This window comes from Manis pentadactyla, chromosome 10 (assembly GCF_030020395.1).
Source record: "Manis pentadactyla isolate mManPen7 chromosome 10, mManPen7.hap1, whole genome shotgun sequence".
NCBI lineage: Eukaryota > Metazoa > Chordata > Mammalia > Pholidota > Manidae > Manis > Manis pentadactyla.
In genome coordinates this window covers 1884246-1904423 of record NC_080028.1, presented here as the reverse complement: position 1 = coordinate 1904423, position 20178 = coordinate 1884246, and positions in this window count along the sequence as shown.

Below are 20178 nucleotides of genomic sequence, written 5' to 3'. Positions count from 1 at the left end.
AAAGCACATTTTCATCATTTCCTTCTGTGATCTGCTCAGTCACTCGGCGCGGCTTTCCTGAACCCTTGGGTGTCCCAGGTCCGCCTCCAGGCAGGGAGATTCAGAGCAAACAGGCAGACCCGACCCGCTTCCAGACCTGTGCACGGGGAGGAGAGTAGCCAGCTGCAGGGCCGGATAATAAACTCGGCAGGACTTGAGGAGGTGTGCCAGGTGGGATGCGGGAAGCAGGGGAAGGAGTGAAGGGGCAGGGCTGCCGTCTCAGAGGCACGGGGCAAATCTGGAGAACAAGGCCTGGAGCCCCTCCAGAAGGGTTGGGGTATGCACAAGCTGGCCCAGCCCATGGGTGAAGCAAGGCAAAGGCCCCAGGTGGGGTGTGCAAGCCGTGTGCGAGGGACAGCGATGTGTGTGCCCTGGGAGGAATTCTGAGGCCTGAGAGGTCAGGGTCTCGGGCATCTTCATTGGGACTGGCAGGTTCTCAGGCAGGAACGGGCCTCAGAGGGTTTGGGGCTCTCTCTTTGCCGCGGCATTTTAAAGGGGTCCCAGGGCTGATGCCTGCTTGTGCTTCTCTGGGAGAGCCCCCTGGATCTGGCCCATCACTGCACAGCCTGCGTCACACTGGACGGTAGGTCTGTGGCCTTCTGGCCCAGAGGGGGCATTGTTCCCTGCTGGCAGCAACCTGATGCAGGAGAGCTGGGAGGCCTCCCCATGCCCAGCCTGGGGGACTGTCTGGTCTGGGGCCACACCTGCTCCTTCTGTGAATGGGACCCCAGGGGAGCGGAGGGAGTGGGGAGGGGGAGGGCACGTCCTGGACCCTGGACCCCGAATCGTCTGAGCAGTTTCTCCTATGTGCTCGTGGGAGAGGAAAGGTAGTTAGAAAAGGGGCAGAGTGGGGAGGGCACAGGAGAGCGTCCGGGCGCACGCCATGTGCAACCTAACGCACACCAAGAGCCCTGAGCCCTTTCTTGTTTCTGGGCCTCCCATCTCAGAAGGGATTCTACTGGTCTGAGGGCCCCTGCCAGGGACCCCGAGGTGCTGCCGCCATTTCCGACCACCGCCCCTCCTGGAGGGCTCTGAGCAGAGGCTAGGGGGGGGTTCCATTTCCAGCTGAGCTGACCTGGAGATGGCGGCCAGGGTACGTGGCTGCAGGCAGACCACCCCAAGCGAGGCGGGGCCTCTGTGTGGACCAGGGTGCGTGGTGCTCCCTGTCCCCCAGAACTCCCCTCCCAGGCCAGCACAACGGCCACCGTGGCGCAGGGCTGGGTGGTGAAGACACGAGGCAGCAATGGGAATCTGTGAGGAAGCAGCCAGGAACCACAGCCGACAAGGGCTCATGGGAGCTTCCCCACCACCCTCGTCTTGGCCAGCGTGGTCAGGACACCGTGTGTTCCGCAGCCTGCCGGGAGGCTGGCCCATCTGCACAGAGGCGGCCCGGGCAGCCGGGAGCCCCACCTCTGCGGTTGGTTGGCACTCGCTGCCAGCAAGACGCCTCGGGGGCCATTGCTCGGGTGACCTTGGCAGCGTCCCCAGTGCCGGTCCCTGCGGCCCCGTGACACAGGAGCTGTTTGTATCATCCATACGGTTTCCATTCCCCAGGAGGCCTCGAGGTTGGGCCACCAAACTGAAGTACAGCCCAGTGTGCACAGCCTGGTGACCACGCCGTGCTGCACGGTGGCCGGTCAGCACTGGCCTGCCATCACGCAGTCTGGGGTCAGCGATGGGGCCTCTGGTGGCGGTGCAGTAACAAACGACCCAAGCAGAGTGGCTTCAGAGCACGCCGACTCGCCGTCGCACAGACCCGGGCTGGAAGCCCAGGATGAGTCAGTAGGGCTGCTTCCCTCCTGGAGGCTGGAGGTGGGGGCTGCACAAAACTCAGGAAGCCAGCAGCGCCGACTGGGAGCGGATCCGCATGGGACCTCGGGCGGAGTCGCCGTGCGCTTCCCTCTCTGGGAAGTGGGCCACGTGAATTCACGTTAACGGAGTCCAGCTCACAAAGAGGTCACGCAGTATGTAATGAAGCAGAAAGAGACTCTATTTAAAAGGCTCAATCTATGTGTTTATAAAATTAACAAGGCATTAACCAAATAGCATTTAATTTGTGGGAAAATTGCCAAGCCATTGGAGGACCTGTTTCAGGGGTGGAGACATGTCTGAAAACCGCGGCTCCCGCCCTGCGTTTGTCTCTGGCAACCGCGGTAAGCCCGCGACCACACACTCGGTGGTGCAGGACAGCACGGACTTCTGACCGGACACCTGGTGGGTGGAGGTCCAGCATGAGTCTCAGGGGCGAACTCCCGGCGTCCATGGAGCTGTGCCCCTCCCTGGGGCTCTGAGGCAGGACCCTCTTCCTTGCTGTGAGAGTGTGACTTGTGATAAGAAATATATATTTGGTCTTTCACCCTTCCTGGAAGGCAGCTCCTAAGACCACTGCAATTTCCTAAGTAAGGAGAGACATAAAGGCGATAAAGGCATCTTTTGTCATTCATCACAAACCCCCTCCAGCCTGTGAAAATTCACAAGGGAAAATCTCACCAAAGGGGAGTCAGGAGGCTGGAAGGGGGAGCCCTATGCCTCCACGTCAATGGCAGGAAAGAGTGAACCATGGACCCCAACAGAGGAGCCAGCAGGAGGCACAGGACTCAAAGGGAGAGATGCACATTGCACCTCCTACAGGAAGTCCACCCACCCTGCAACACCATCCTGGACCCACGCTTTTTTCCAAGGCCTTTGCTCAGAGCAGCCACCCCCAACTTCCTCGTCCTTCCCCACAGAATGATGCCCGTCTGTCCGCTTTGTGGGTTTCCTCTCCTGTAGCTTCACTGTGCCTTGCACATGCCAAGTTGCAACTCTCTCCTATTCCCTGATAAACCCATTTTGTTGGTAAAATAATGGACTTTTTTTTTGTAGGTTAACACACCACACCTGAGTTGATGCTAATGCGGTGACTTGTGGACCACACCTGGGATGGTTACCAGAAGAACCAGCCGTGCACTCAGAGGCTGAGCCTTGCACCCCACCCCGATCCCTGGATGAGGGGCTGGAGGTTGTGTCAATCACTGATGGCCAGTGATTTAACCAATCATGCCTTCGCAATGAAGCTTGCACAGAAATCCCTATGGGCCTCGGAAAGCCCTGTACTGGCCCTCAAACAGTACGGATGGTGGACTCGGGAGATTTGGGACAGTGGCCCCCCTGGAGAGGACAGGGCGGCTCTGCACCCGCCCCACACCCCGCCCTCTGCGCCTCTGCCAGCCGTCTGCTCCGGAGTTGCATCCTTGCATAATGAGCCGCTGATCTAGCAGGTAAACCGCATCTCTGAGCTCTGGGAGCCGCTCTAGCAGACTAATCAAACCTGAGGAGGGGGCGCTGGAACCCCTGAGGTACAGCCGCTGAGGCAGAAGCGTGGGGGCAACCTGGGCTTGCTGCTGGCACCTGGGCTGGGGCCTTTAGGACGGGGCTATTCATCGGTGGGGTCTGTGCTAACTCCAGTTAGTGTACGATTTCTTGGTATGGAAAACCCACAGTCCTGGCATCAGAGTGCTGGGAGCAGCAGCAGGGAACAGGAGAGGGTTGTGGCCGGGGCCGAGAAGGAAGCCGTCCCGCCCGCTCACTGGCCTGTCCATCTCAGAGGCCGCCTGCAGCCGCAGGGCCCGCGTCACACGGCCTCCCCAGCCGCTTCTCCTCCTCTGACTGTGGCCCCCTGCCTGCCCCTTACGAGGAATCACGTAGAGCCTCTGGGGCCCACTGACTACCAGGATCGACGCCTCGTCCTGCTCCTGGACCTGCTCACCCTGCAAAGTCCCTCAGCCACGCGTGCCCAGGACCCCCAGACGGGGATGTGGGCATCTTTGGGGGCTGCATCTGGCCTGGCACACGGGGGCAGCCTGCTCACAGAGGCTCTGTGCTCTGGGAGGCCTGAGGAGAGGCCCACAGACCCTCGGCCATTTCTCAGGGTGACCATCGGGATGGGGCAGCAGGCGGCTGGGCGGAGGGGCGGTTCCCTGGAAGGCTTCCCGCCTCTCTTTGGTTCTGTTTTCTATCTCAGTGAAAAGCAGGGGGCATCTCCCCAGCGGCAGGACACCCAGGCGGCCAGCTTAGGACCCGCAGCCCGCAGCTTACTTCGCGCTTCCGGCCTCTCCACTCTCTTCCCGCCTGCTCGCTGGTCTGCTTTTCCGAAACCATCCAGACTTGGCACGGAGGCCCAGGAGGGGGGCCCTAAAGCCACACGCATGGCGGCCGTTGCAGAAAGGTCACAGCCTCCCCTGCTGTCCACTCCCCACCTCTCAGGCAGGAACCCCGTGAAACCCAGATATTTGTTTTGTGGCCACAGAGCAGCTCAGGGTTTCTTCTGGTTCAGAGACAGGCCCTGCCCGCCCTCTGCTTCCCCAGGGCTCGCCCCGGTGTCTGCCCACAGAGGCACCCCGGCCCCCTCATCCCAGGTGTCTGGGGCCTGCTTCCCATTTCTGGGGAGATTAGGAACAAATGCATAAAGCAGCTCAACCCCAGCAAGCCCGTGGGGGAGCCGCCCTGTGCCTGGTGTGGACAGGGGGCAGCCTGGTTGTCTTGGGGGACAGAGACCCCCCCCAGAGGGCCACGTCTTGGAGATGACAGCCCCGAGCCAGCCTTCCTGGTGTTGGGGCTGGGATGCTCCTCACACCCAGTGAGATGAGCAGACCTGGAGGAAAGAGGGGGAGCAGGCCTGTGGTGCCTGCTCAGCTCCTGCCATCACCAGGCTACCAGACAGAGCCTGACCAAGGGACTGAGGGCCACATGAATTCCCTGATCTGTGATGGGCGGCAGGGCCTGGGCTACAGCACCCCGAGGTCATCGGGCCCCGAGTGAGGGCAGGAGGAGCCCAGGGGGCGGCTGCACAGAGCACCCCCACAGCAGCCAGACCTGCAGCGGGAGTCCTCTGGCCAGGGAAGCGGGTGACAGTGGCCAGTGTGCTCTCAGGCCCCTTCGGCCCGCCTTCTGGGGGCTGACAGGCTGGTGCAGGGGGCAGCTCAGGGCAGCTGAGCGCCTGAGCCCTGGCAGCATGCCCCTGGCGGGGAGGGAGATGTGGCTGGGCCGAGAAAGGCAAACGAGAAGCGGCCCAACCCCGTCAGGCAGGGTAATGAGCTGGATTTATAGAAAAAGAAACACAATATGATTCCGCGTAATGGCTGTTGACAGAGATTCAGGCTGTTTGTTCTAGGATATTAAATTGACAAACAGCGGCGGGTGGCTAGGCCAGGCTCTGATTTGCGGGTGCCTGTCAAAAGGTGTGCACGGGGCCTGCCAATCAGCATGGCTGAGACTTCCAGGGACTGAGGGGGCGGCGGGGCCTGGAGGAGTGCCCCCTGAAACTGCTCCTCGATGGGCTGACACACGTAGGAAGTGGGGGGAAACACCACCCCATCACTCCTGAGAGAACAGGCCACGTTTTTAAAAATGTAATTAAGGCGTCAGATCAGGTTTGCATAATTAAATCTATGCCGTGAGTGAGCAGGATGAGAGATGAGCCTTCTTTGTGGACACCCCGTACGCGGCGGGCAGGCGGCCCCAGCAGCACTGTTTCGTTTGTTTTGTTTTCCAGTCTGTGAAGAATGTTCTGAGAATGAGAGCAGCCGGGGAGGAAGGCGGCTTGGTGATTGCCACAGCCTCCGCGGCAGCCATGCGGCCACCCAGCCACGCGCCCGAGGGGCTGTGTGCGTCCTGCAGAAAGAAGGCCGCTCCGGATGGCAGCGGCCCCACTAATGGGAAGTCAGGACCCCCCACAGTCCCCAGGTGCCAAGCAGGCTGGAGAAATGGGTCATTTGTGTGAAAACCTCTGTCAGCAAATAACTAGGCCTTGGAGGGAGAGATTCCAGAGGTGGGAGTCATCGTTTGGAGGGAATGTACTTAGGGAAGTGCAGGGAGCTGTGGTGAGCTGGGGATAAAAACAGTGGCATGTGGCTCTTGTAATGACAACAACCACATGCAGGAGACTGGGGGACACGGGTGAAGGAGGCCCAGGGAAGGAAGGTAGCTGTGTGGAGAGAGGCAGCCAGGAAGGCTGCCCCAAGGACCCCTAACTCTTTGCAAGGAGCTGCCTCACCTGGAGCAGGGATGCCTCTGCTGGGGTCCAGAGCCCTCGGCCCGTCGTAGCCTGTGCAGCTCTGGTAACCCGTCCAGACACATTTCAGGAGGCAGAGAGCACGTCATCAGCCTAGTACGAGCATCTCGAAGGGCTGCTGGCAGAGAACATTTTCCTAAGAGCTAACAAGCAAAGCCAAGCTAGAAAGACATGAGCCTAGAAGCCCATCCTGGCCCCTCGGTCCTCATGCGCTCCCCGAGCTGCAGCCGTCTACTGTGCAGAGCCCACCCCCCAGGTAAACAGAGGCCTGACTGAGCAGGAGGGGCTGCGGGAAAGTGCGGACAGGCTCAGGTATACAGGATATTTTGGGGTGGCCTGTGGAGGCTGGGGATGAAGATCTGTGATGAATCAGAACCACCGGGAGGATGTTCCTTGGCGGGAGTTATTCTGCGGCCCCGAGCCCCAGAGAAGTCCCAGAGCCGGAGAGCTCGCGCCGCTGCCCGTGGCCCCCCAGGGCTCACACAGGGGCCAAAAGAGCCCCTCAGCCCAGTGAGCACCTGTGCGGGCTGCCCGCCCGGGGGCAGTATAGTCTCTGGACAGTGCGAAGGGGCAGGGGCGATGATAGCCCACGACCGACCCCTGTTTGTGGGCAGACAGGCATTCCTAGAGTTTAGAGGGAATGCGCGGCTTCACAGGGGTGCACACTCTGTGATAAGACTCAGTCAGCAAATGTCCACGTAAAATGCCTGGGCCCGTATTGCTCACATGCTGTGTATTTTCCAGCTTGCCCACGCTAATTTCCTGGCATGCTCGCCGCGGCTCCATCTTACTCCCGCTCGGCCTTCCTATTGCTCTTAGCACCATGCATTTCACACCCCTGGTGGAGGGCTCCTGTGCATGAGTCCATTCTCTGGCCAGAAACTTACCCAACCAAAAAGGTGGTCGATGGATGCGGGCATCTGAGTAGGCCTCGCCCAGCTCCACCACCCCGGGGATGAGAGCCACCATTAAGGCTGTGACTGTGAGGGAGCCGAGTGCAGGGACACTCCGTGGTGGTCGAAGGCGTGAACTTGAGCAAACAGCCTCTTCCTGGAGTTGGAAAGGTCAGCGTCGGCCTGGACGCCACCTCCGCATCTCTGAGCTCGCTCGGTTCCGGGGTGATGTATGATTGTATTATTCATAACTCTGCTCGAAGATGTAAACAGGGTGATTGTGCCTCTGTAAGATATTAATAACTTAATGAGTCTGTGCCATTTGTTTATGTAAATGGATAATGGGATCTCTACAGGGGCCAGATACAATATTACAATCTGGTAATTCAATGACTGCTATTAAATATACACACACATAGTGTGTTGCTGGAGAAACTAAGTTCAGAGCCCTAAAGGAATAATTTGCAGCTCAGGTTTCCCCCGTGGCTCCTGGGAAGAGCCGAGCTAGACACGCCCTGCAGAGCCACTGGCCAGGGCCCCTCTCCTGCCCTCCTCCCAGGCTCCCTCTGTCCCCTGCCTGGCTGGAATCTCTCCAGCCCTCGGGGCCCTCAGCCGACAGGGGCCGAGCCCTCTCCCCGCCCCCAGGCCGTCCTTGTCCGGCTCTGCCCTCAGCCAGGGCCCTGATGCGGCCAGGCAGCTCCTCTAGCTGGGCCTTAGCGCTCTCTCAGGTCCTGCCACGAGATGAGTGCTGTCCCCCAAATCCCTATGTTAAGTCCTCACCCCAGGACCTTGGAATGTGACTCATTTTGGAGATGGAGCCTTTACAGAGGTGGTGAAGGTAGAAAGAAATCACTGGAGTGGCCCGGATCCACATGACTGTGGTCCTTGTAAGAAGAGGGCACACAGGGGCCGAGCACGTGAGGACACGGGGAGAGGACGGCAGCCACATGCCCAGGAGCAGTCAGGAGGGCCAGCCGTGCGGCATCTTGATCTTGAACATTCAGCCTCCTGCCCGTGGGAGGATGAAAGTCTGCTCTTTAAGCCGTGGGGCCTGTGGGGCTATAGGCCTTCATTGGAGCAATCCAGTCAACGCAGCCCTATGCCAGGTCCCAGCTGCCCTCCAGCCCACAGCCACTCCATGCCCTGCACCCCTTGCCCAGGGGTGGAGGACGAAGTCTGTGAACACAGAAAGGTCTCCCTCTGTGCAGCCCAGGCCAGGCAGGCATGGAGCTGTGGCAGGGCCTCCCTGGGCTTCGACGTTCCTACCTGGTGCTGCAGGACTCACAGACCCGCCTCAAGGTCAGACAGTGCACCAGCCAGGCAGGACAGAGCCAGGGAAACCAGATGGCACAGGCCTGGCCCCACGTGGGAACCCAGGGTCCCAGCACTCGGGGTCAGCTCCAGCTCCCTGGCCATGGGACGGGCTTGCCGACGGCGCTCATGTGAAGTGTGGGCACTAAGATGCTCCCAGGACTGTTCAAGTACTGAGTGACATCACACTAGTGCCGAATTTGGCACCCAAACAGGACGGGCCCTCTGTGGGACACTACTGTGGCCGCACCTCACTTTCCTATTGCAGATGGGGAGAGTTGACTTGAACGAACTCTGGGTGCCCTCTGCTCCCCCGAGGCCAGGGAGGGGCTCACGGGCTCCGCCCCAGTCATTCAGAGGCATGGTTTCCCCACCCCACCAGGCAGTCTGTCTTTCTATCCCAGAGGTCACAGGCTGATGCGCCCTCCAATTTCAAGCATCTGAAGGTCAAAAAGGAAAAAAAGAAGGGAAGAAATGCTCAGTCACCATCAATCTCAGAACGACAGGACTCCTCGTATTTAAGCTCTGCAAGATGCCCAGTTCTTTCCTGAGACATCCCTCCATGGCCCGTCCTCCCGCCAGGGTCCCGGATCCTCTTTAGGTGCCAGGGTCTCACCTGCTCTGCTCATGTTTGGAGCCAGGCATGCAGGAGCTGGAGCCATGGCCCTGGGCCACCCCGGATGCCAGGAGCCCAGGGGCACCCCCTCCACGTGTCTCCAGATGTTGCCACGTGTCCCTGGAGCAACAGCACCCAGGGTCTGAGACTTCCTCCCGGCTGCCTGCCCAGCCCATTCTTGCCTTATGACCAGGTATGACGATCACATAGGTGGGCACCTTTCTTCATTAGGCCAGCTCAGCTCCAGTCATACATGCACACACATGCACACACATGTGCACAGGTACACACACGCATGCACACACAGCTTTCTGTCCCTGAACCACAGGGTCTCCATCTATAAGGGGGTGATTTTGCCTGCAAGCAGGGTTAAGACACAGGTAAGCAGAAAAGCTGATGCCTTCTGGACTGTACAGCTGGGAAGGGAGAGGCGGCCACTGGGTGGGTGCCCCTGGCTCCGTCAGGACCCTGCTGTGGGGCGAGGTGCTGCTGACCCCCTTCCTCACTCAGGAACCTCAGGCAGCCTCAGCTCTCAATCAGGGGCTCTGAGCCCCCTGCCCTTGTCGGCCCGCGCCCTACCCAGCGCCTGGTCCTGGGGAAGCCACCCCTCGGCCACTTCGTTGTCCCTCCACACCTTCCTCTGACCACCCGCCTGCGGGGTAACTTGGGGCTCACCACCTGCACATCTTCTGTGTTGTATCTTCCATGTTTGTTTGTGAGCTGAAGCCTGAAACAGTTACTGATTCAGATTTTTACTGTGGATAAACAAATACAGAAAATTAACAGATGTGTTTTACAGATGTACTTGACAAAAATAACATCCCCACGAGAAGCCCAAGGGCTGAGCCGCCAGCAGTTTGGAAGCCTCTGGCCGCCCTCCCCGGCTTTCTCGGGGGGGAACTGACATAGGCCACTGGTACTGGTGGGGAGCACGATGCACGCATGTCAGCCTCACGTGGCTGGAGGCCCTGTGGGGGGCAGAGGAAAGCAGGGGGCCAGCAGGACCGCAGCTGGACAGGTGGCTGTGAGCTCCCTGGCAGCCCTGGACGGAGGCTGGGAGGAAGCAGGGAGCCCCTGGAGCAGATGGGGAAGTCGGGCAGACCAGGGCGTGGATTTTGGGGTCCAGGAGAGCTTGGCCCCTAGGAATGAGAATAGGGACTGGAGCCCTGCAGGCAGTCAGCCCCTGGTCACCTGCGACCCCCCAGCCCCTCCGACAGGTGGCCGTGGTCCCTGCACCCGACTCCACTTGCCTCCAAGCCTCTGTCCTCAGAGTCCAGGGAGAGGAGAGCAGGCAGGCAGTTCTTAGAGAAGGGGAGCAGGGAGGGGAATCAGACAGGTGCACCCCACTTGTCCTCACACACGCCCGCGCCCTCCACGCCAGCCATCTGGGTCGCTGACCCTTGCACCAGAAGGGCCCGGCCCAGTACCACTGTCCCGGAGATGTGAGCAGCAGACTGCCCCACTCCACTGTCTCCTCCCAGGTAGGAGAGAGTCCATGCAGACTCCTGTGACAGCCAGCCGCAGGGGGACAGCCAGGCCGCCAGAAGGACTTCAGCCCCTGGGCCATGGTCGGCTCACCATGGAGCTCAGAGCAGAGCAACTCTGCCAGGCGGCAGGTCCTGTGATCATAAAGTGAGGTTCATCCATTTATGTATTTGGGTATTTGCACGTGGATTTTGCATCTAACTTGTATTTTTACTCTATTTACAAAACATGTGTTATAATCTCCTACCTTTTACAAGTAAACATGTGGAAGTTTTATATTCCTCTTATGCTGGAAAGAAACACAAAGAATGTGCCACAGGTTTCCCTTCTCTGGACCATGGTTTTGCACAGACGTGAAGTCCCTGTCCTTCCCCAAATGTCTGGGCTCCTCCACACACAGAGCACACACATGTACACACACACACACACACTGTCCCACAAGTGTGCACACACACTCACCCGTGAGCCCAGACGGTGTGCATGGGCACCGACAACACTCTTGGGGAGGGGCTGGCAGACCCCACTCCTCACATGCCAGTCCGGTCTGGGGAGCTCCTCTTACGTGAAAGGAGACACAGCCTCGGAGGAATAATTTAATTTGACTTTTCTTTCACAAGTGACTGTTACAAAGGGAAGTTTCTTCTCATCTAATTTTACCCAAAAATAAAATATAAGATTCAAAGAATATTAGAACTAAAGGAGAGAAATGGTTTAGTTCATCCCATCATCCAAGAACTGGGGAGAGGGATGGGGACAGACAAGTTCATGCTGCCAGCTAAAGGGGTATGCCTGGGAACGGGGTGCTCACCCAGTGTGGGGTGGGCTTCCAGGAACAGGGGGCAGGTACAGGGACAGACCAGACCCCACTGTCCTGGGGTGAATGTTTCAGAGGACAGATAACAACAAGCAAACAAATGCACACATAAAGGACTCCTTTGTGAGCAATATACCTTCAGCAAAGGTAAACTGTCCGAGCTGCTACACACACGCCGCATACGCATGTGACGGAGGTAAACCGGCGGGCATTCGGGCCACTGGCCATTTTCCCTAGTAAGTAGGATGGAGTTAATGTTGTATGAAAATACCGACATGCACCTGCGATTATGCCCTGAAGGTAAATTCCTGAAATCATTTAGGGCTCTTAATGCACTTGCTTGTGGGCAGCCCTTGCAACTTCCCTCTCTCTGGAATCTCCTCGGGTGAGAACTAGCTCCCAGGGGACTTTCAGGTTGTCCTTGGGATTCCCTGCACCTTGTGCATATTAACCCAAACTGTCCACTGTAGACTCTGCACGAGGACACAACCGCTCATGTTGCACACATTCCCCATCATGTGGGGGGCAGGGAGGGGCCTCAAGAAGCTTGCGGCCTCACGTTGCCAAGGAGGGGCCATGCAGGGCAAGATGTGGGGGATGAGGAGGAGGAGGTGGTCCTGTCAATGACCTCCACAGGGCCCGTGTCTTACGTATGTGCATGTTCCCAAATGGAACAAAAATGTAGCCCTAGGCTGAAGGGGGTTTCAGCTGCAGGCAAGTTCACTTTGGAATCGGTGAGACTGAATCACGGCAATGGATCGTTGGGAGGGTAATGGGGTTCACACCGAGCTTTGCTCTCAAAGGGGCAGGTCAAGTGTTAGAGTCACGTCTGCATCTGGCAAGTCTGTCCGGGTCTCTGTCTCTGTCTCATGCCTCTTCTCTGCCGCAAGTACTGGGCGGAGCCATTTAGAGCAATACAGGCAATACTGGCTTATTGCCCACGGGTGTGGGAGCTTTCGCCTACCCAGGAGGCCACTTACACCATCAAGTGGATTAGGGTCAGGCGGGCAGCCTAGCCAAGGGACCGTCCACTTCACTGGCCTCCCAGTTGTCCTGGAACATAGATAATCCGATTCCCATTTTAAATGGAAAGAAGCAGGCTCCAAGTGTCCCCAGGTCATCTGGCCGGTAAGTGGAGGCCCTGGGCCCTGAACCTAGTGTAGCAGACCCGCCAGTCCTGCCCTCAGCTTCGTGCTGGGACCCCTGCATCTTCTCCCAGGAGGGCTGCTCCTGGGCCTGCTGTCCGCCCTCTGACCTTGTCTTGCCAATGGGTTTCAGCCCCTGTCACGTTCACTATGGATTCAACATGCCCAAAGAAATGACAGTAGGACGTTCTTGGGGTGAAAGGTTTACACCCAACTTTATTCCCACAGTGGCAGGTCAGTCCCTAGAGTCCCGTCCACTCAGAGTGACTCTGCAGACAGCAGGCCAGTCTCTCCCTCTGGACACTCTACCCACACAGCCGTCCCAGTCTCTGTCCTCAGCGCTGCCACCACTCCAGCCTCTGCTCTCCTGCAGCCCGGCAGCCGTGCCACCGTGTTGCCCAGAGCACTGGGTGGAGATCTTTATAGAGTCAATAGCAACGTACTGCCCACGTGTGTGTAGTGAGCTAGCCAGCCAGGGCCAGGTGGGAATCCTGGCCACAGGAACCCCACTTTGTCCACAGACCTCCATGTGCGCCCCGCCCCCACAGTACCCACCCCTGCCCACCTACGGGGCCAAGACCTCCCCACTTCGGCCTCCAGGGCACCCAGAAAATAGAAAGATGCATTCAAATTGTTTTAACCCACCTTATGTTTCACCTTTATCAGTTAGTGATGCACTTGGAAAAGTGCCCAGACTCTCTGCAGAACTGGGTTTTTAATAAAACAAGATTTGTTTTCATAAAATGTGTTTTATTTGTTTAATAAAGCAAGACCCACCCCACCCCCTGGTTTTCCCTCACTTATGCCCGAGGCGTCCGGCGAGTGCCTCAGTCAGTAGGGCAGGCACTGCGTGAGACACCGCACCTGGGGCGGCTTAGCGCACAGACGCCGTGTCCAGGGTCTGGGGGCTGGAATCAGGGCCCCGGGGGGAGGGGGGCGGGCTGGTTCCTCCTGAGCCTCCCTCCTGGGTGTGTAAAGGCCACCTTTTCCCCTTGTCCCCGCAAGGCTGTCCCTCATGGGTCCCAGTCCTCATCTCTGCTTCCGATAAGGACCCAGTCACACTGCATCAGGGCTGCCCAGGTGACCTCATTTGACCCTAATCACCTCTGTAAAGACCCCATCTCCACACACAGTCCCATTCCAAGGTCTAGAGGGGTGAGGGCTTCACCAGAAGGATCTGGGGACACAGCTCACCCCTGGCAGGGGGAACAGCACACCTGGTTGGAGCTCCAGGCCTCCAGCCCCCTGGCCACTGGTCCCCCAGGACACGCGTGCTCCAGCCACTGAGCTGACGTCTGGAGAGTGACCCAGTGCCAGGCAGGCAGGGTGGTTGCCAGGGAGAGCGGAGAGCAGTCAGAGGCGGCATGAGGGGCGGGGGGTGCTGCTCAAACCCCCGGCCCAGGGGAACAGAAGTGGAGAGCTGGCTCCACAGCCGCACGCCAGCTCCTGCACTGGGAGCCATCATTCTAGGAGCTGCTTTGGGGCTGTGCCCGGCAGGCCAACAGCCAGGGCCTCTCCTTGTTCTGTCTTGTTCCTTCAGTGCCGGCGACAATCACAGGCTTCCTGGCCACCCTGCACATCTGTGAACGGGCTCCTCAGCCCAGACTTAGCCACAGCCCCGGGGTTTCTGCAATGTCGTCTGCCTGCCCTCCTTCCGAATCCCAGGGCTGGGCCTCCCTGGTCCCGGCAGGAGGAGAACCGCTTGATGAGGATAACAGAACACCGCTTCCCGCTTCTGCAGCCCGGTGAGGCAGCCCCTGCCCGTCTGTCCGCTGCGTTACGAGGAGGGCACCACCTCACCAAGTGTAAGGTCCACGGGGGAGCCGTGGGGCAGATTGTCCAGACCTCTGTGCGGCAACCGAGGTAGCTTATCAGCATGATCAAGGCACGCACACAAGTGCATCACACATTCTTCCTAAAGTGGATTTTAAGAGCAAAGTAGATAGATTTACACGGGATGCTGTGTCTCCTGCTGTTTGCCTTACGTCACGTGCAATCTTTTTGCCACAGCAGGTTCGAGGGGACCTGAGGCTAATGCACCGTCAGGTCTCCACAGGATATACGAATAGGCATGTGATGAGACCACTCTGTCCCCCAGCTCCGTCTCCTCCGATTTATCTGCTTCGTGTGCACAGGATGCTCACGAGACCCACCTCTTGTCCAGCCCCCTGAGCCCCTCGTATCTGCTCCCTACCCTTTTGCCACCTGGAAGGCTACCTGCCCGTCCGTCTGCACAGGACGCCCCTCCCCCTCAGAGCCCTTGTGCACAACCCTGGCAGCCTGCCATGGGGCCCCTGCTGCGGCTTCCTTAAGTGATTCCTGCTGCAGACCTGCGTCACCCTGACGGCAAGACACTGTCCCAGCGGAGAGGCAGGGAGACCAGGCAAGCCTGGGGGGCACCTGGGCACCACCGCCAGCCGGGCACTGTTCCTGTTTCTTCTAGAAAATGCGCATGAATTTGGCTTTCTACCTCATGGTTCAGCCAGCTTGATGTTGAAGTTAAAATAATGGGCTTGGTCTCAAATCCGTTAGTGAACGGGTGTCCTGGGGCAGTGTGGCCCCGCGTGTTCGGCGGCTCTGGGTGTGCCCATGCACACAGGAGCCATGGACCCGCTTCCGACCCACTGCAGGGTGCCCAGTGACCCGTATGCCGCCCCTCACCCCAAGCTCCGGGGCCGCAGCTGCATTTATCCACCCCGGCCGAGACTCCAGGGTGGCCTCTGGTGGGGACTCCCTGCTGGGCCTCTGGCAGCTTCCCTGACCTCCAATCCTAGACACCAGTAGCAGACCCCCCACAAGTCATGATGGCCCACTGTGCGCCCACACATGGCTACCTCTCCCCAAGGCCACAGGGCTGGACCTTTTCAGTGGGCGCCACCTGGCCTCCTGGTGGGGGGTGGGGGGTGCCCTGTGTCTGCAGCTCTTGATGGTCCTCCCCAGCCACATTCCGGGGGACTTCACTTGTCTGCTTCTGCCCAAGCAGGGCTGGGGTTCCCACCCCAAAGCAGGACTCCCAGGGGAGGGCACAGTCCTGGGCTGGGGGGCACACAGGGAGGTGCCCGCACCCCTGTGAGCTGGTCTTCCCCCATCTGCTAGCCTGGCAGGGGGAGCTGGTGCCCCAGCACCCAGGCCACAAGCAGACCCCACCTCATGCCTGCCCACCTCAGCCATAGCCTCTCCCAGGCCCAGTCCCCGGGCTGCACCCCACAGCCTGCTCCTCCTTTGCCTGGTTGTCAGGCAGGTGGCCCCGCTGGATGGCAGTGGGGAGGTGGGGGACGCCTGCGCGAACATCAGCTACAGTCTCTGTTCCCAGGCGGCCCCGCCAGACCTGTGCTCGGCGCCAGCTTTTCCAGCCTGTGGGCACCTCCCAGGCCGAGGGTCTCAGAGTCTGCCCTGATGTGTCCCGGCAGACCAGTGGCCACCCCCCAGGAAGAACACAAGGAGGCCACCTCGCTGGAGGACTCTCCCCAGGCAGGTTCTGGGCTGGAGGCAGGCAGTGAACAGACCAGAGATGCCCCCAGAGCCCTGGAACGGGCACCCTGTGGGCTCCACAGTGACACGATGTTCCATATTGTTATACTGACAGGTGAGGCTGTCTGTTCCAGCACAGCTGGGGAGTAATAACGGGTGTTCCGCGGTGCAGCCAGAGCAGAGGCCCGGTCATGACCAGGCCGTCCACTGCAAGGCCTCCACCATTTGTCTCCACCTTCCAACCCTGGGAAACCTGCGGGGCAGGAGCCTCAGGGGTAGAGAACGCTGAGCAGCCTGGGCGCTGTGAGGTCCTGCATCCTGAGCCGGGTCCACCGTGCCCGGCAGTGTAGACATGGCCTGCGAGGGCCCAAAGGGGAGGTCAGCGGGAGTGGTGCAGGTGTACAAGGCCCTCGCACCACTTCTCCTCTCTGTGAGCGGCTGCCCCATGGGCTGCAAGGTGCCAAGGCCAGCTGGGAGGGCTGCAGCTGGGAGGGCAGGGGCTGGTTCTCACGCCTTCTTCATCCCGGCCTCCTCTGCGTGCCAGGCTGTGCCCCCTCACCACTGCCTCCTGAGTCCCCACTCCTGCCCAGCACGGAGGGGAAACAAGGACGGGAGGATGGACGGCTCCTCCATCACACGAGACGGACATTTCCTGTGACTGCCTGTCCCTCACCAGCCTATGACGTCCGGGCAGAGGGACGCTCTGGTTCCCGTCTGTCCCCTGGAACCCGGAGGAACGCCCGACAGACGTGACATCCAGGGTGGGACCAGCGAGAGCAGAGTGGGGGAGGGGTGGGGGCATAGGGGAGGGAGGCGGGGCCCGGGGCTGCCCTCGAGGAGCCCCCGCCTGGACGGGGAGGTGGGCCCTGCCAGCCTCCGCCGGGTGCGCCGCCTGCCTCCCCCATTTCCCATGACACCGGCGATCTGTCTGGCGCTGGGCTGTGGGAACAGTGGCTGTTGGTAGCTCAGGCCTATTTAAAGTTTTTCCATGTATATAACCAATAGTCATAAAAAGGAAAATTGCATTTGCTTTGAGTGGGCAGAAGATACATTTAAGTCAAAATGAGGAACATTCTGGGAGCGTGGCTCCAGCCCATGAATAACAACATATTCCTTTTTTCCTTAGGCTTTGGCTCTGCACAGCTATTTGTCCTTGCAGCGCGACAAATTATGTTACTTAATGAAAAATGACCCAGCCCTGCTCCTGAGGCAAGCACGCATCAGCGGCATTATCATTAGGGCGCCAGCGCCCGCAGATGCCCCTGTGCCCACCCACGACCAGGGGATGCCACGGAGCCTGGGCCCCTGACTGCAGATCGTGGGACCCATCAAGGGAACTTGGCGCTGTGGCCAGAGCCTCCCCAGGCAACACGCCAACACCCTCCCGCTTGGCCCAGAAGCCTCCGCCCCACCTGCGGGAGCGTCCTCGGCTGGAGCAAGCCCAGGGCGCCCGTAACTCTTATTTACAGGGTGGGGTTCTGCTCCCATTAGACAAACATGAAAACAGAGACCCAGAAAGTCAGGTCCTTCTCAATGGCAGCAGCTGGGAGTTGGGCCACAGACAGGATCTTGCACCTTCCAGGAAGGACGTCCACCCAAGGCTTTGGGCACCAGACACTCCAGTTTGCCTGGGACAGAGGGTTCCCAGGATCGGGGACCTTCAGTCTCGAACAAGTCCGAGACAGAGCGCGGCAAGTGGGCCACCCCAAGGCAGAACCACGGGAGACATAAAGAATTCAGGCTGAAAGACGCTGAACTACAACAACACATAAATGAGCAGACAAAACGCCATCCAAGGCAGAAAGCAATCCTCCCGCCCCTGGAAGCAGACCCCAGGGCCCTGGCTGAGCTCTGTGTCTGTGAGGGTCTTCCTGCCCTGAGCACAGAGGTGGCGAGATCACCCCCACCCCCAGGGGGTGCCAGGCCCCTGGATGGGGCTGGGAGCTGCCAAGCAGAGGCCTTCTGCAGGCAGGGGGGCCTCTCCAGGGAAGAGGAGGGGACCCTCCAAGGTGCACTTGCCCCGCCAACCCTGGCAGGCCACTCCCTGGAGCTCAGAATGGGAGGTAAGGCTGGCACTGAAGGACAGCATGTCTGGGGACCCCTCGTGGAGGCCCAGCATTCCCACTGGAAGTCTAGGACGTGCTGGCCTCCTTGGCTTTTCCTGTGAAAGGATACTACATCCCAAAATGCTTCCACAGAGACACCCGGGGCTGTGGTCTTCCCGCCCACGGCCCTCGGAGCCGCAGGTGACGGGGTTGGGGGGGTGGGGTCCCGATGGGGGTGCTGTCCTGCTCTGAACCTCTCCCAGGCTGGGAGACTTCATACACCTCTGGCAGCTCAGTGGTGGGTTCTAAACATTTACAGGATTAATCATAAATTTCCACTACTGACTTTTTTTTCTTAAACAAGCACTCAAATTTATGGGTGATCATGAAAATCTCCCATCAGATGTGAGTCAGAGCCACACAAATGATTAAGCAGGAATTCTAATTTCTAATGAAATAGCTGACCGAGCTGAGTAATAAAAATCAGAGATGGCCCCACCTGTTCCTCCCAGACGCCCACCCCTGGGAGGCAGCCCTCTGCCTGCCACTGACATAGCTTCTCCGTGGAGCCCCCCACCTAGGCCCCTCAGGGACAGAGCAAGGGGCCCCGGGTCCTGTGTGTCCCGCCAGAGGAGCTGCGTCCTTAGATCAGGACCCCAATCCCCCCGGTCCCCGGAGCACCGTGGGCCTTCAGCCCTGGTAGCCGAGTGCGTGAGTCAGGGACCTGCACAGGAACGGAACCAATAGATGGATCGATAGAGAGGTTGATTTGAAGGAATTGGCTCATGTGATTAGGAGGCTGAGGAGCCCAGGATCTGCCGCCTGCCGGCTGGAGCCCAGGAAAGCCAGGGGCCTCGCTCCAGCCCAAGCTGGAGGGCCTGGGACCCGGGAGAACCGGTGGTGTCCATCTGGTCTGAGCACCAGACCGACATCCCAGCTCGCAGTGTGGCAGCGAGAGCGAGTCCTCCCTGCCTGCAGCCTCCCGCCCTGCCCAGCGCCCAGGTGAGGCTTCGCTCGGAGCCGCCTCTTCCAGCCCAGGCCCTGTGCAGCGCTGGCTCTGAGCCCAAGGAAGCCGGCCGGCTCTCACCCCAGGGAACACTGAGCCAGCCTGAGAGGCAGGTGGCCTCCCCTGCCCACCGCCACCGGCAGCTTGCTGAGGCCCGCCAGCCCCACCAGAGTAGGGGCCACCTGCCACACGCTTGCCTCCTGTCTGGGGCCAGGAATGCGGTGAAGAGGGGAGGGTGGTGCTTCTCCAGGATGGGGGGGTGGGGGGGACAGCTGGGTGTGGTGACTCCGCCCTGATGGGGCCCGGCCACTGGACCGGCCCGCTTCGCAGCCCACGGCCGTCCCCAAGGCACTTTGCTCGGCACTGTGATGAAACACCATTCATCCACCACACTTATTTTTGTCTTCTCTCTCTATTTTGGGAAGCGGATCCTTAGATCAGCAATTAGAAATGTCACTTGTACTTTGAGGAAGGGGGGGATTTGCAAAGTCTATAATTGAGAATGGTAATCAGATTCGTTGACAGCTTCAGTGGTATGAAAATGGTAATTAATTGTAAATTTTTGATGAAATGTATAATATTTATCTATTTTTGAATTTTTTCCTGATCAGCAACAAGCTCTGGTTATCTTATTTCCCTTTTTATCTGATTTCTATAGTTAGAATCTTTATTTTTTTCCCCATTAAAATTTTCCATGGGAAAGGAAGAGGCTGCTTAAGAGCACAGATCAGGGTCAATGAAACCTTCAGCACGGAAGCAGGGGGATGTAGGAACCTTTGCTGCGCTGGACTTCAAGCTCTGCAGGGAGCAGGGCTGGGATGAGGCAGAAGGGCCGGATGCACCCGCTGGGGTGGGGGCCCGGCCGGGGATGGCTGCCTGCTGACTAGACTGCCGGGGGCCGTCCTGGGGGGCGCCTGGACGCCCTGCTTGCTGCCTGCATCTGACCTGCTCCGGCCCTTCCATGCCTGTCAGTCCCTCTACGTGGGTCCCTATGCAGGTGACAGAGCAGACAGGAGGTGCCTTATCAGTCAGCTCAGCTACGTGCATCCCAGACCGATGGCTTTAAAAACAGGAGTTTATTGTCTTATAGTTCTGGGGGCAGGAAGTCTGAGATCGAGGTGTGGGCAGACTGGCTCCCCCTGGGCCTCTCTCCCTGGTGTGTGGACGCCGTCCTCTCCCCATGTCCTCACGTGGTCATCCTGCTGTGTGTCTGTGTCTTGATCTCCTCTTCTTATAAGGACCCTAGTCACATGGATCAGGGCCACCAGAGTGACCTCATTTTACCTAAATCACCTCTGTGA